Genomic DNA, 13,442 nt, shown 5'->3' with positions numbered 1-13,442 from the left:
ATGGCCATCCAGTTCCTCTGGAGAGCCAACCACAGGGCAGAGAGGCTGAGGCCAACAGGGCAGAGAGGCCGAGGCCTTCCCCTGAGAAGAGCATCAGAAGAGCCCTGCTGGGTCAGACCAGGGAGGGTCCCTCTAGTCCAGCCTCCCGTCTCACCCAGGGGCCAGCCAGTTCTTCTGGAGGGCCAGCAATAGGGCAGAGAGGCCGAGGCCTTCTCCTGAGAAGAACACCAGAAGAGCCCTGCTGGGTCAGACCAGTGAGGGTCCTTCTAATCCAGCATCCTGTCTCACACAGGGGCCAACCAGTTCCTCTGGAGGGCCAAGAACAGGCCATAGAGGCCGAGGCCTTCCCCTGATACTGCCTCCTGGTTCTGGGATTCTGAGGATTGGTGCCTCTGAATGTGGAGGTTTCCCTGAGGCACCATGGCTCGTAGCCATTGATAGACTTATCCCCCAGGAAGTTGTTTATTCCAGTGGCCATCTCTACATCCTCTGGCAGCAAATTCCACATTTTAATCACTCTCTGTGTAAAGCAGAGTCCATCTGTCTTCATATGTTGGATCTGAAATGGTTCCACCCTCCAAGATATAAGGACCGATGGACTCACATTCTAGCTGTATCTGAAGAAGTGACTGCAGTGACTCACGAAAGCTCCTCCCCTGCCACAAATTTTGTTAGTCTTTCAGGTGCTGCTGGACACTTACTCTTTCCTTCTTTATAAAGTAGTATTTCTTTTTGCCCCCCCAAACCTCCTGCCCATCAGTATACTCCAGCAGAGCGTACTGTCTCTCTTCTTCAGATACAGCGCAAATGTGAGTCCATCGGTCCTTCTCTCTTGGATCTGAAATCAAGCCACCCTCCAAGATACAAGGACAGACGGATTCTCATTCTAGCTGTATCTGAAGAAGTGAGCCAGTGACTCACGAAAGGTCCTCCCCTGCCACAAATTGTGTTAGTCTTTCAGGTGCTCCTGGACTCTCGCTCTTTTCCACCAAAGCAGACCGTGAACTAAGCCCCTGAACTGTACAACGAGAGGATGAGAACCCAGAGAAGCAACGGCATGCCCAATCTAGCAAGGCCAGTCTGCGTGAGGTGGAGGAATTCCGCACGGAGGCAACCCCCCCTTGCTGGAGACACTAGATGCATAGATTAGTCTGTCTGAGATGAACCTCTGAATATGGCGGACACACACGAAGCAGCCTTCTATCGACTCATCCCGTCCGTCCATCAAGGTCACTGCCGCTTACCCTGACTAGCAGTTTGCTCTCCAGGGTCTCCGCTGGACCCTGTCACATCGGCTGCCACTCGACCCCTTTTTATTTAACGGGGGGTGCCAGGCGTTGAACCCGGGACCTTCCGCATGCAAAGCAGATGTTTTGCCGCTGAGCCATTGCCCCTCCCTGACCTCCCACCCAAATTCTTCAGCCGTGTAGTGTGTGCAGAGGTCAACCAATAATTGTTTGTGCGCCTCTTTAGACCAGGGACATCGTCAAGATGAAAAGCCATCGATTTACAGCCGTGCAAATCTATTTACATCCCGGTGGGTTCCAGTTTGGGGGCTGCGGTGGCTCAGAGGTTAAGACCCTGAGCTGCAGACCGGAAGGTCGGTAGTTAGGCAGTTCAAGACCCGCGTGCTGCGTGACGAAGTGAGCTCCCGTCTCTGGCCCCAGCTCCTGCCAACCTAGCAGTTCGAAAGCAAGAAATGGCAAGTAGAGAAATAGGTACCGCTTCGAGGGGGAAGGTAACAGCATTCCGTGCACCTTGGCATCTTGTCATGCCGGCCACAGGACCACGGAAATGTCTTCGGACAGCGCTGGCTCTTCGGCTTGGAAACGGAGATGAGCACCGCCCCCTAGAGTCGGATTCGGTTGGCTTTCAAGCAAGGGAAACCTTTACCTTTACTTAGGTTCCAGTTTGGGGGGAGCAGGAGTTGTCCTCCATCTAAAATGTCTCATTTCTCAAATGCAGTGGACCAAAGGGATTAAGGTAGTTACTCGTCTTTTTTTTTTTAATATAGGGAAATGCAAAACAGGCAGGCTTGAAGTGGGGCGCAGGAGGCGTGCTAATTACAAAGGACTCCACAGATACTGTAAAATAATAATACTCTTCAGCGGGGTGGGGCAGGAGGCGCTCCGGACAGCTTCTCTGGGAAGAGTGGAATATTGTAAAGACGGTTCTGACGGAGGCCTCCTTAAAGAGGGCTTTGGGGGCGCAGTCAGGCTGTTAAAAGGATCAGAGACGCCACGAGATGCCGTACTTTGTGGTCTGCAGAGCTTTTGCAAACATGTGCCTTGTGTCTGTGTCTCTTACTAACTAACTTTAGGAATCAGCCTGCTAACAACCCCCTTCCCCCCCCTGCTGGAAGATTAAAGAGATAACCTTGCTGTTATATCGTCCCAGCCCAGGCCTGAGTCCTCGAAGGCTTCGAATCCCATTAGGTTGGGTTTCATGGCTCGTTCTCAGTTTGTCTCGCAGTTGGTCGAACAGCGGCTTTCCTTGCATTCGAGCGTCTTAACGAAATTCGGCGGATGTCACACATTTGATGGAGGTTCCCACCTGCTGTTAAGGCCAGGGTTTGGGGTCCAATTGAACACAGTTGGAGTCCAGTGGCACCTTTCAGACCAACAAAGTTTTGTGCAAGGCGTACGAACTTTCATGTGCACGCACACGTCTTCAGGTCTTCCGGATCTAACTGTTAGGTCGGACCAGTTCACGAAATAAACTTCTGTAAAAGGATTACCAAAATAAGCGCACATCCCGGAGAGCTGTTCTGGAGACACCCCCCCTTAAGGGGCTAGAGGTCAAGGCCCAAGTTTGTCACTTGGCCTTTGGAGTGCCAAGAACTACCGTCCCGTGCAGAAGAAAGTCTCCGACTTGCAATCAGTGTTCCCTCTAAGCTAAGTTACTGTGAGCAAGCTCACAGTGCTTTAGCCTCCGGCTCACACATCTTTGTCTCAGCTCAGGACGGATGGGGCTCCAGAGCAAACTCAGTTATGCAGTAGCCAAATCACTTGCACACAACTATAAAGCCAGTAGCTGACAAAGTAGAATTTTTGCTCCCAAGACTCCACAGCTTAGAGGGAGCATTGCTTGCCACGTGTCTCATTGGCTGGTCTTAGAGATTCTGGGGCCCCTGGCAAAACTGGAGGGTGGCGAAAACCAAGATGAAAAGGGGGGGGGACTCAGCCCAAGATATGGCTGTGATCTATAAGGGTCTAGCTAACAAAACAAGTTGTTATAAAAATACAAATATTTATTATGGTTGTACACGTTAGTAAAAGGTAAGAATAGGTTAAAAGAAATGAACCAAATAGCAGACTCTTAAAACTTTATTACTACCTTTGATGGGCCAGGGGTCATTTCGTGCGAGAGCGCATGGGAGCAGAGCTCTGGCAGTAAGGAGCCCAGGGGGCGGGCACATGCAACAAGCCCCGCTCCCTGCTCCCAGCAGCCCTCAGTCGGGCCATGAGGTGCAAGAAGCAGCCAGGAAACTTGCAGAGCTCCCCCTGGCCCCCCCGGTCCAAAATAGTCCACCGCTCAGGCTCCACTGGACTGTTTTGGATTCCTAGCTATCGGGGGGGGGGAGGAACGTGTAGATCTGTCCTCGCAGAGGAGGGAGAGCTTGTACCTGAATAAAACTTGGTCTTAAAGGTGTCACTGGACTGTTTTGGGGTGGGGGGGGAGGCCTGGAACTTACCTGCTTCTTGCTCTGACTGAGAGTTGTGGGGTTGGTTGTTGTGACCCATATGCACTTTTGTCAAATATTTCCATTATGCCTGTGTGCAGAAATGCCACCTTGTGTGTGGGTTTAACGTCTTGTGGGCTGGATGGGAGGAGACGGTCAAAATCGAGGTAGGCCTCGGCCTAGTCTCCTCCTCATTCCCCCCCTCCCCTCCTGTCTCCAACCTGTAATCTGAGGGCAGCTCCTTACAGAGGACAGGAAGTCCATCAAGGTGATGAGGAGGTCTGCCCCAGAAGGCTGCAGGAGGGAGAACCAGTGCCCGGGCGGGAAACAGCTGTTTATATTCTCGAGTTTTTGGTTGGTCGGTCGGAGCTTGCAAGAGACAGAGGCAGGTCTGGCCCTGTTCCCGGGCCAGAGACGGAGGCCATTTTGGGAGACGTGTTTGTCCGGCTTACTCCAGAGTAATGAAGTAATGCACCTGCCCTGCGTGCCACCTAGAGAAAGTCCCACAGGAAACCAGAAACAGAAAAAAGAAAAAGAAATGAACTTCTGAGGGACGACCCAATTAAGTATGAGAGCAAAGCTCTTCAGTCTAGTAAACGGCAAACGGCTCAAACATGATAGAGTCCACAATATATAGAAGTCCTTGCAAAAGGTCCAAAAAGGATCCACAAAAGGAAGACCTGACTCCATGGTGAGAATGTAGAGCAGCAGTTGTAAATTTATTCAAACGAAGCCACGTTGATGATGAGGTTTCCAGACTTCTTATTCGCGTCTTTTCTAAATATTCTTCTTCAGACCAACGCATTAATCTATAACCAAAATAAACGTACCACAACATATATTTGTTGCAAAATAAAATGCCTAAAGCCCCCAATACAAGTCAACCTCTTACACTGCTTTCTTTTATTCTACCACCTAGATAGGGCGTGAGTTTGGGGGGAGGAAGAGGTTTTGTCAACATTATTTTGTTTCTTCCATTCACTTCTGATGTGCCGGTGTATATAGAGTCGAGAGTTTTAAATAAATCCTTTTGATTATTGAAGGAGTGAAGTCCCCGCGTACCACGTAGTTCCCCCAGCAGCTTGGAAAGGCAAGGAGTGGGTCTGGGGATCCCTAGGGAAGAGAAAAGTGGTAAAACAGCCAGTTGCCAATTCTCCAAGGGAGCACCAAAGATCCCTGCAAAGCCCCAAGGCGGGTTCCTAGGGATGCCAGAGGGAGGTTGTGGCAGCAGTATCCTGAGGCAGTGGAGTGGAACTGCCCCTTCAGGTGCCAGGTCAGGCAAAGGAGGGGTGGGCAGAGCGGGGCCCTCCAGCTGACGCAGGCCCGTTCCGCCACATTCTGTTTAAGAGCAATCAAGAAGCAGCAACTGTGTATTCTCTTCAGAAAGGGAGGGGGGGTGTGGTATTCATGGATCACCGTCACCCCTAATGCTTCTGTAGGACTTTCTGGACGCCCTATTTGTGAGCAAGGACTCCATGGCATCCCCTGAGTGTTCTGTGTGTCAGCTATTATACGCCACTTCCAAAGTCGTCACGTTATTTTTTGTGTGTGCTCGCAGGATCGATTTGCTGCATAAAGAATTCAATTGTGGGGTGACGCGTGCTGGGGAGGGGGGTGTTATTCTGTCCCAAGGCTGCGAACATCAAGGTTTTGGCAGTTCCTAACTTCGTGGTCCCATCCCGTTTCAGGGCTTCAGAGAGTCCGGCAGCTGGCGGAAAACACACGGTACTTCCGAAGAAGACTCCACGAACTCGGCTTCATCATTTACGGCAACCAAGATTCTCCTGTTGTCCCCCTGCTTTTGTACGTCCCTGGTAAAATTGGGTATGTATCTTCCGCTATTCCAGGTATCCAGTGTGTGTGGACTCTAATCTGGGAGAACTGGGTTTGATTCCCCTCCTCCACTTGCACCTGTTGGATGACCTTGGGCAAGCCATAGTTCTATCAGAGCTGTCCTTGAAAGAGCAGTTTCTGTCAGAGCTCTCTCAGCCCCATCCGCCTCACAGGGTGTCTGTTGTGGGGAGGTGTTAGTCGCTCTGAGACTCGAGTGAAGAGCGGGGAATAAATCCAATCTCTTCTTTTTCTTCTTCTCGACGAATTTTTCAGAATTCGTAGAATGATGCCGTCACAAGGTTTTTCACCTTGTTTGATATACCCTTTGAAAGTTTAATAGCATTTGGGGGGGGGGTTAAAGATTGGTATATCTGGGAATTCTTTTGGAATCAGTTTAGTGCTCTCGATAGACTTTTTGAAAAGAGAGTTTTGCCAGCTGGCTATTCCTCAGCGACAGCCACCTTTGTTTCCTCAGAAATTCTCGCTTATCGCTGTCGTTGATAAATGTGGGAGGAAAAGGTTAACCAATCCGTGTCTAAGGCTTTCGGAGTCACCCTAAGCAAAGTTACCCAGCATTGCAAAAGTTGAAATCAGTGGGCTTAGAAGGATGTGATTCCCCTTAGGATAGCACCGGTTGTCTCAGATGTCCCTGGTTGTTTTCATATATGACCCTTCGTACATAATGATGGACTAAGGTGTGGGGGGAGTATCCTCCAGTTTGGGGAAATTAACCAATTCTTCTCGCTTACTTACCCAGGGCTTTCTCTAGACGCATGTTATCAAAAAATATTGGGGTGGTTGTCGTCGGCTTCCCAGCAACCTCGCTCACAGAAGCCAGGGCTCGTTTTTGCATCTCAGCTGCTCACACTCGAGAGATGTTAGACAAGGTAAGCACGACCCATGGCCAGGCAGGTAGCATGATGTATTGTGCATGTTGCAGAGGAGACTCACATTACCAATGGCTTCGTGTTTGTCCGGTCATCAATGCTCAGCTATGGGAACTTTGATTTTTTTTTAAAAAAAAAAACAGTTACAAAGAGGATAAAAAATTGCACACAAACGTTGCTGCATGTTGCTGGTAAAGAAAACAGAGAGCCAGCAAGGTAGGCTTCAGCGTATTTGACCGAACCAGATTAAATGGGCCAGTCCTTCCCACCAACAAATAGGGCCTTTCAGTTTTTAATTTTTTTTAATCCGCAGTTGAATATCACTATATCGATGTAACACTGTAGCAGGTCCTCTGAATCCCCAGCTTTCAGTTTAGAAAGTAAGGCACTAGCCCCTCTCCTTATGCAGACAAAAGGAGACTTATTTGTTTTGGAAAATGAAAGCTGGAAATTCAGAGAACATGCTATTTTAAAAAAAATATTTTTTTAATTTATTAATTCAGTTTATATCCCGCCCGCCCTGCCAGGGCAGGCTCAGGGCGGCTTACATAAAATCCCATAGATAAATACAATGAAAACCAATCAAATGCAATGAACATGAAGTTAAGTAAACTCCAGAGGACGACGGAAGACAGGAGGGCCTGGTGTGATGTGGTCCATGGGGTCGTGGAGAGTCGGACTCGTCTGTGCGATTGAACGACAATAACAACATCGCCTGACTGAGGAAGCCAGGAAAACCTCTTCATCTGGGATTATCCCAGACACTGGGCCAGACAGCTACTTATTTTCGTTCTCTAACTGATTACCTTCAAAGAAGGGCCTTTACGTTAGCCAGATTTAACGTATTGCCCTCGGCCATCTTCTCTGGAAGATACCAGAAAATCCCCCATGAACTTAGGCAATGCCCCTCCGGTCAGGGTGCCATCAAATCCGTTTCCCACATTCTTTTAAATTGTCCATTTTATACTAAGATTCAAGAAGAATTTCTGGACACCCTTCTTTTTACATGGCGTGGTCTCCCTGAGAGTATCAAGGTCCAGTTGCTACTCTCTGGGCAAAATGCTTCGATAACTTTTAATGTTGCTTGTTTTCTTCAATCTGTAATTCGAACCAGGGAAACTATTAATTGATCAGTTCTTTTTTGTTGGCTGTTCGATAGCCATACCTTTGATGTATCCCTAAATTTTAATGTTATCTTATCTCTTACATGCCAATAAAGGTTGTCTGTCTGTCCAAGAACAACAAAACCAATAATAAAACAACATAAACAACATAGATATAAACAACATAAACATTCTGTTCTATCAAGCCTGTCCCCATCTGTGGATACTTAAATCCATGGATCAGGGCCAGATTGGCAGGAGGGAGATTTTTTTCCCCCCAGACTCGGAGGACCGTCCCCTAGGTTTAAAAAAAAATCTAAAAGCAGAGGGGAAGCGGGGCTGGAGTAAAAGAAACCCCAAACGAGGGAACGAGGGAAGTGTTGTCTACGCAGCTGCAGAGAACATAAAGGAAAGAGGTTTTGGAGGAGTTGGATCGCCTCTGCTGCCTGGCAGAAACACAGCTGGAAGGGCAGAAGGACGCCGGCAGTGGTCGGAACCCAACTCTCTCCTTCCTTTGGCAGCCGTGGGGGAGAAAGAAGACAAGCTGTGGTGGCAGGGAAGAGGCGGCGCTGCTGCTTTTTGCTTCGGTTGCCAGTGTAGGCCCCAGTGCAGGAGTGAAAGGGAGTAAGCAGCAGAGGCCGGGCGAATGGGGCTTCTTGCCCCACCTGCTGCCCCCCCGTCCCCCTCAGAGAAAGAAGCTGAGCGCGTGGGGGGAGGCGGGGAGAAGAAGAGAGGGAGCAAGCGGAGGAGGCGGGCATGATTTCCTTGTGGGCTCCCGCTGGTATCGTTCTAGGCTTCTATCGCCGTCGCCGTCTTCGGTTTGCCAGTTTTTTGTTCAAAGACCCTGGTTGGGCTGGGGGAGGAAATGGCCGCTGTGAGGGAAACGGCTTCCCCACGTGGGCGGAGCTGGGGAAACCCGGACTCCCCCACCCGCTCGGCGGTTTCTGAAAGGAAAAGCCAAGGAAACCCCAGGAAGTGCGTCCGTGCCAATGTCCCCTCTAAGCTTACACATTTTTGCCTTGGCTCAGGAAGGATGTGGCTCCAGAGCAAACTAATGTATGCAGCGGCCCAATCGCTCGCTCACAACGTGAGTGCCAGCCGCTCACGAAGTAGAACTTTTGCTCACAAGACTCCACAGTTTAGAGGGAACATTGGTCAGTGCCCCATGATGCTGTGGGGGAAGCGGGGGGGGAACCCCTTCATGCTACTTTTAGTCTTTTTGGAAGTATGAAACCATGCTGGGAGCCTTCCTTTACAGAATGACTAGACACTGACGGGGGCACATCTGCAGTGGGAGGTACCTAGTTTGGCGTAGTGGTTAGGAGCGCAGACTCTAATCTGGGAGAACCAGGGTGATTCTCCACTCCTCCACATGCAGCTGCTGGTGTGACCTTGGGTCAGTCACAAGTTCTCTCAGAGCTGTTCTCTTAAGGGCAGTCCTCAAAAGAGCTCTCAGCCCCACCTACCTCACAGGGTGTGGGGAGGGGATGGGAGGGGATGGGAAAGGAGATTGTAAGGCGCTCTGAGACTCCTTCACGGTGTTCCCTCTAAACTGAGTCAGTGTGAGTTAGCTCACAGTTTTTCAGCCTCCAGCTCACACATTTTTCTCCTAGCTCAGGAAGGGATGGCTCCAGAGCAAACTAATGTATGCAGCGGCCAAATCGCTCGCTCACAACTTTAGTGCCAGTAGCTCACATAGTAGAATTTTTGCTCACAAGACTCCACAGCTTAGAGGGAGCATTGCTCCTTCGGGTAGTGAAGGGCAGGGTATAAATCCAATCTCCTCCTCCTCCTTCTCCTTCTCTTCTTCTTCATCTGGCACTTGGTCTGCAGTGAAAACAGCTAGGCCATCTTGAAGTCTTGTTTCCTTTCCCAAAGGTGGCGGTTTTATCCAATCAGTCTGTACAGAGTACAACTTTCTGACTTGATTGAGGAAAACTAGCTAAGGGACCTTCTCCCTTGCATTTGGCGAAGGGGGAGGAAAGTGTAAAAGATCAACACCCTTTTGTTCCCCTCTGTGCTGTGGGCCTGAGGAGCCAAAGTCTGCCCTCTCGTAGCACACAATTACAAAAACAGGATAATAGGATGGATTCAACTCCTAGAGTTACCCGCCTCCAGACAGGATCTGGCATTCTCCCAGGATCACAGCTCTCATTTTGAGACTGCGGGGATCCGTTCCCCTGGAGAAAACGGCCGCTTCAGTGGGGGGAACTCTACTGAAGTCGCACCTCCGCCAGGACCCCTTTTCTTCCCCCATTCTGTACTTTCCAGGCACTGTCCCCTAATCTCCAGGAATTTCACGAACCAGAGATGTCAATCCTACCATTCTATCCCCTTCGGCTTCATTTTCGATCTCCCCCTGCTAGCCTAATGGTCCAACTTCTAGCTGACTCCTATACATCCGAGTGGTCACAGGCCGTAGTGAAAAATGTGGGTACACTAGGTATCGACCTGGAACCCCTCTATAACTGTGGTGTGATAACCCCAGTTTCTAGGAGGGTTTTTATGCTTGCAAGGTTCAACCTTTTCCCCTCAGTAGTGGTCTCAGGTAGATACAGGGGTGTTCCGTACAGGGATAGACTTTGTAACTGTAATCTTGGGGAACCTGACTCTATTACCCATATCCTTCTCCGCTGTCCCAAATACTCCGTTATGCGCAATATCTTGATTCGCCCTTTTCTCCCTTTGCAGAGAGATTTTCTGGACAGGGATTTAATTTTTTTTTTAGCAGGAAAGAGCCCAGCAATAACACTATCTGTCGCTGAATTTTTGACCTACGTATGGAAGTCAAGAGTAATACTCTGTAATTCTTGTAAATCATGTTAGGATTGTCTTGTATTTTGGAATATCGGGAATATTGGTTGATGTTGTTCTTGTACGACTCCTTAAACTTTTCCTTGCCTGGTTTACTTATATTATGCCAATAAAGGTTTCTGTTCTGTAATAGAGAAAGCAAGGACTTCTGTGATGCTGGTTCAAGATCAGGGGTCCTCGACCTTTTGGGGCCTTTGGAATCTTAACACGGCATGGTGGGCTCAGCCACAAAATGGCTGCTGCCGGGGGGGGGGAGATAACCCCCAAACGGTCACCACAGCGAAGGTCCTTGTGGCGTCAGCTGCTGCCAAAGCGACGCTGTTTAAAAATCTGCACCGCCAGTCAACTCTCCAGTGGCCAATCCAAAGCCTTTGCTGGGCAAAAGCCCCACTTTTAAAGACACACTTGGCGGGCATCAGGGAAGGCACTGTGCCCCCCGTGGGCGCCGTGTTGGGGACCTCTGCTCGAGACGTTTAAGTAGAAGCAAGAGGAACTTCTGTCATCCTTTTAAACATTTCTTAACGCTGTACAATTGCGTTTCAGGTTCTGCAAGCTCTGGACGAACTGGGTGACTTCTTGACTCTGAAATACTCCCAGCATTCCAAGCCGTATCGTCCGGAACTGTACAACGGAACAAGCTTTGAAGTTGAAGGTTAAGCTCCCGTCCCATGAAGAAGACCCATTGCCAGGGGGGAGATAAGGAAACCTATAACAATAGGAAAGCATTTCTTCTGTTCGAAAGACAGTTTTTGCTTCTCTGTTAACTCAGTCGAGGGAAGCCCTGTAATGTGCGTTACTGGGTCGGATTCTGTGGGCAAGAGACTGGAATATTGCCACGGGTTTATCCCCACCGAGAAATATGTGTTGTATTATTATTATTAATATTATTATTATTATTTTTGGTGCAAAAAAAGAGAAGACTTTGTTCTGTTCATTCAGTTGCTACTGTGCAGCCGTTGTGTGCCTTTTAACGGGCAGGTTTTGGATAGTTCTTAATAATGGTTACAATAATTTTTTGGGAAAAGAATTACTTGCCACATAAGAATGTTGAAGTAAAATGTCATTTGTTGGGTTGGTTTTCATCTGCGGAAAGGGGGGCGTGGCATCTTCGCTTCATGACCTGACTCCGAGGTGACCAGTGCTTGCAGGTGAGAGAGTGGTCATTCGGGAACCAACTTGACGTTAACTGTTTTCAATGGATGGGGTAAGGGGACTGAAAAGCTCTTTTCCGGATGGTATTTCAAAAGGAAATGTTTGTTGTGGTCCTCAGTTTGACAAGAAAAGGGCAAGCCGCAAAACGCTTAAGTATACGTACATCTCGGTTTTGATTCTAATACGGTCAACGCACTGAATTCTTACAAATAAAAACTGAAAATTCCTTTTTATTAGCGTGTTGGGCCTTTCACGCGAGTCCGTGGGCTTCTCCCTGTGCATTTTCCATAACCGCTGAAGTGTCCTGTTGGCCTCGCACATCTCTGTAAGCACCACGAAGTAGAATTGACATTTGTGAGCCTCTTTCTATTCTTGAACTCCTTCCGGGTTTGATAAACACACTTGTTAAGCGAGTAACATTTTGGGTGACTGTTACGCAGAATATAATACTCAGGGAGTGTGCTGTTTTGTGGCCCCGACAACTGTTGAATGGAAAGGCTGCTGGCTCCTTTTTATATTGTGATTTTTTTTTTTAACGGCTACTTCACACAGTTGGACAGTCAAGGTTCTTGTTTTGCCGTGAGGTTAATAGAGCTACACAGTTTGTGGGAGGTTTTCTAAACGTTACGACTGTTAACCAGCCTTAAGTGCACAAGCGATCTGAAAAGGGCCTATAAGAAAAGGATTTGTCACCGGGGTCCCATGCCGTTGCACCAGATGAACCGGGAAATGACTAATTCAGATGGTTCCATGGAAAACGGGGGGTCTCAGCCATTAAGGGCTTCCGTTGCCTGTTACTCTTTTTGTTTTGTTTTAAATAAACGGGTTGAAAGTCATTTCTGTAGCACTGAGGGAAGGGCGAGCCGTTCTACGGTATCTGATGGCACTGTAAACACATCCACTCGAGAGAGGGTTGGCTTTCTGTTGCACAGATGTACTCCGCTTTCATGTTCTTAAAAGCCGCAGTATCCATTTAACCCACAGCTGCAAAATTAGATTTAAGAACAGAACAATTAAATTGTGGAATAGCAGTTACAGCATACGGCTCCCCTGCTTCTTAAAGCAGCTTTGAGGATAAAGCAAGGCCAATTCGTTCTGAGGCCTTCTCTATTTTTGGTTGTTGTTCGTGTTAATAAAATCCAATGCTACTATAATGTTAAAAATGGACCGCGACACATTCCGGAATATCAGACGTCTGATTTAAAAAGTGGATTAGGGGGATGGGGGGGAGTCTGGGAAATTGTGCAGCGTTGTATGATTGTTCACTTCGGCACATGAACTTGAGGGACACTACAGGAGAGGCGAAGGGAGCCATGTTTGTGCACTCTAGTTAAGCCGCTGTATGAAGATTAAATAATGTTTTTGTGTTTTTTATGTTTTTGAATTTGGCTCTTTTTTTTTCCTGTTCCAGCTTGTAACTTGAATTTCTGTGCGCGAGGTGTCTTGCCAAGGCATGCCAGATCTGAATGAACTTTCTACGAATGAATGCCCAAGGGCATTCGGGATCCACACGTCACAGGTGGTGGCAGCGGAGCAGAGAGTTTGCTTTGGTGTTGAGCCAGTTTGGTGTTGTGGTTAAGTGCGCGGACTCTAATCTGGGAGAACCAGGTTTGATTCCCCACTCCTCCACTTGCACCTGCTGACGTGACCTTGGGTCAGTCACAAGCTCTGGCACAGCTGTCCTTGAAAAAGAGCAGTTTCTGTCAAGAGCTCTCTCAGCCCCGCCTACCTCACAGGGTGTCTGTTGTGGGGAGGGGAAGGGAAAGGAGTTTGTAAGCCGCTCTGAGACTCCCTTGGGTAGTGAAGGGCGGGGTATAAATCCAATCTCCTCTCCTCCTCCTCTTTGCCGCCACAGAGTAGTGACAGTCCCTTGAATGAGGGTCGCTGTCAGAACCCACAGCCAACAACGAAGTACATGCATTCAGGAATGGTTATACTTTTATTGCAGAGCTATAGATGCAGTAACATAGG

At 48.6% G+C, this 13,442-nt stretch overlaps 1 long non-coding RNA gene across 1 annotated transcript; it reads left to right on the top strand.

The window, feature by feature from the left end:
* Nucleotides 1-5,374: 5,374 nt before the first annotated feature.
* LOC107120218 lies at nt 5,375-12,795 on the top strand. Its single transcript, XR_001482821.1, has 3 exons — nt 5,375-5,506; nt 6,273-6,402; nt 10,863-12,795. It is a non-coding gene; the product is annotated as an uncharacterized LOC107120218 (long non-coding RNA).
* The last annotated feature ends 647 nt before the right edge of the window (nt 12,796-13,442 follow it).

The sequence above is a fragment of the Gekko japonicus genome, unplaced genomic scaffold, assembly GCF_001447785.1.
Source record: "Gekko japonicus isolate JY-2015 unplaced genomic scaffold, Gekko_japonicus_V1.1 scaffold6748, whole genome shotgun sequence".
Classification (NCBI taxonomy): domain Eukaryota; kingdom Metazoa; phylum Chordata; class Lepidosauria; order Squamata; family Gekkonidae; genus Gekko; species Gekko japonicus.
Note: the sequence above shows the minus strand (reverse complement) of the source record. Positions and strands in the feature narration are given on the sequence as shown.